Here is a 3,296-nt window from a genome sequence, read left to right as displayed (position 1 = left end):
ACCACAGAGAAGAGTTTTGGCTTCCTATACATTTGCAAATCCTACACATTGTGGGAGTAGCATTCTTATCCCAAATGTTAATGCAAATAACTTTGAACTAAAGCCACAACTCATCACCTTGGTTCAAAATAATTGCTCTTACGGAGGAGGACCACTTGAAGTTCCAAACCAACACTTGTCTACTTTCTTGAGGATTTGTGACACTGTCAAAACCAATGGAGTGCATCCTGACAGCTACAAGCTATTGTTATTTCCATTTTCTCTCAGAGATAAAGCTACCCAATGGTTGGAATCTTTCCCAAGAGATAGCATCAACGATTGGGACGATCTAGTGAGCAAATTCCTTGTCAAATTTTACCCACCTCAAAGGGTCATCAGGTTGAAAACTGAAGTACAAACATTCACACAAATGGATACTGAACCCATCTATGAAGCATGGGAGAGATACAAGGCTCTAATTAGGAAGTACCCTCCTGAAATGTTCAGTGAATGGGACAGATTACAGAATTTTTATGAAGGGTTGACATTGAAATCTCAGGAGGCTCTTGATCATTCAGTCAGTGAATGGGACAGATTACAGAATTTTTATGAAGGGTTGACATTGAAATCTCAGGATGCTCTTGATCACTCAGCAGGAGGTTCTCTACAATTGATGAAGACTGAAGAGAAAGCTCAAAATATCATTGATATGATGGCTAACAACCAGTAATTCTTTGCTCACCAAAGGCAATGCCAACCATCACAAAGGAAATAAGTGATGGAGTTGGAAGGAGTGGACTCAATCTTAGCTCAAGACAAAATGATGCAGCAGCAAATTCAACAACAATTTGAGCAAATGGCCAAAAGGATTGATAGCCTCCAAGTTGCAGCAGTCAACACAAGCTAACCATCATCCACATGGGGGACAAATGAAGAAACTCAAGAGGATCAACAGCAAGAACAAGTCCAGTATATGCACAATCAAAATTCTGGGACAGATGAGGTTTATGGTGACACTTACAACCCCTCATGAAAGAACCACCCAAACCTCAGATGGGGAGACAATCACAATCAAACTCAACAGCCATGGCAAAGGACTTCAAATCAAAATAGTTGGAAGAACACAAACCACAACAACCAGCAAAACAATAACCAAAACACATACAGAAAATCACAAAACACTTACCCTAACTCTAACCATCATCCATCCACTAACCAAGCCACCAATCAAAACACTTATCCTCAACCCTCAATACCCCATAACCAACCAATCTCACAAGACACTCAGAGGATCACCAACTTGGAGATCTTAATGGAGAAAATGATGAAGCAGCAAGAGATGACAACAAAGAACCAGGAAGCCTCCATGAAGAATATGAAAAGGCAGATTGGAAAGATTTCCAAGCAAATTGCTATTGAGAGACCTTTGAGCTCACTCCCAAGTGACACCATTCCTAATCCAAAGGAGGAATGCAAAGCTATACAACAAAGGAGTGGAAAGATCTTGATGAAGAATGAAGAAGCAACCAAGAAGCCAAAGGAGAATGACAAGAAATAGGGTGAAAAAGAGGAAGCCAATGATGAGGATGTAACAGCAAGCAAGCAAACTTCAAGGCAGGCTCAAGGAAAGGAGGAACAGCCAAAATTTCAAGAAAAGGGAAGGAAGCAATTGAAGAGCCAACTAAAGACCACAGGCAGGAAGTAAACATCACACCTCCATTGCCATATCCCCAAAGGTTCAATAAGGAGACTAAGGACCAATACTTCCCTAAATTTGTTGAAATCTTCAAGAAATTGGAGATCAACATACCCTTGGCTGAGGCACTTGAGCAAATGCCCCTATATGCCAAGTTTTTGAAGGAACTGATTAACAAGAAGAGAAGCTGGCAAGAAAAGGAGACTATTATGCTCACGGAAGAATGTAGTGTTGTTATCCAAAGGGGTATCCCACGAAAGCTCAAAGATCCCCAGGAGATTTTGTGGTCTCATGCACCATAGGCAAGATGACATTGGAAAACGCCCTATGCGATTTAGGTGCGATAGAAGAAATCTGATGAGCGGATAATTTATACGCTTTTTGACATTTTTTTTTAGTATGTTTTTAGTAGGATCTAGTTACTTTTAGGCATGTTTTCATTAGTTTTTATGTTAAATTCACATTTCTGGACTTTACTATGAGTTTGTGTGTTTTTCTGTGATTTCAGGTATTTTCTGGCTGAAATTGAGGGACTTGAGCAGAAATCAGATTCAGAGGTTGAAAAAGGACTGCTGATGCTGTTGGATTCTGACCTCCCTGAACTCAAAGTGGATTTTCTGGAGCTACAGAACTTGAAATGGCGGGATTCCAATTGCGTTGGAAAGTAGACATCCAGGGCTTTCCAGCAATATATAATAGTCCATACTTTGGCCTCGTGCACCAAGTTTTTGGCGCCGTTGCCGGGGATTGTTCGAGTTTGGACAACTGACGGTTCATCTTGTTGCTCAGATTAGGTAATTTTCTTTTTATTTTATTTTCAAAAATTCTTCAAAAATATTTCTAAAATTTTCTCATCTGTTTTCGAAAATAATAAAAATGTTTTCAAAAATTTATTCAAGATTTTTAAGAATGAATTCTAGTGTTTCATGAAGCATGTGAAGCCTGGCTGGCTGTAAAGCCATGTCTAAATTTATTTGGACTGAGGCAGCAATTTGTTATCAAGAGCAAGCTAGTTGGAGTTAATCCACCTGCTACTGTTTCTGATTTACATGCTAAAGCTTGGCTGGCCATTGGCCATGTCTAGTGTTTTGGACTGGAGCTTTCTTTGAAAGCTTGGCTGGCTAGTGAGCCATGTCTAATTCCTGGACTGAAGCTTTAGACTAAGAATGCAAGATTCCTGGAATTCATATTAAAAATTTTGGATTCCTTATTTTCTTTTTCAAAAGAATTTTTCGAAAAATATAAAATAAAAATCCAAAAAAAGTAGAAAATCATAAAAATCAAAAATATTTTTGTGTTTCTTGTTTGAGTCTTGAGTCATATTATTTTTATTTTTATTTTTATTTCAAAAAAAATTTTCGAAAAATACTAACAAATTTTCAAAAACCAATTTTCAAAAATCACTAACTCCTTTTCAAAATAATTTTCGAAAATTATACCTCCCCCATCCTATTCTATTTATTCATTCATATCCTAACATCTCATCTTACATCTCTTCCATTCGTACAGTTGTGTTTCTTCCTTTACATCACATTCTTTATCTCCCCCTCTTTCCTTCCACTCACAAAGGGATTCCTATACTGTGGTATAAAGGATCTCTATTATTATTATTATTTTTCTG

Source organism: Arachis ipaensis, chromosome B05, assembly GCF_000816755.2.
Source record: "Arachis ipaensis cultivar K30076 chromosome B05, Araip1.1, whole genome shotgun sequence".
Taxonomy (NCBI): Eukaryota; Viridiplantae; Streptophyta; class Magnoliopsida; order Fabales; family Fabaceae; genus Arachis; species Arachis ipaensis.
Note: the sequence above shows the minus strand (reverse complement) of the source record.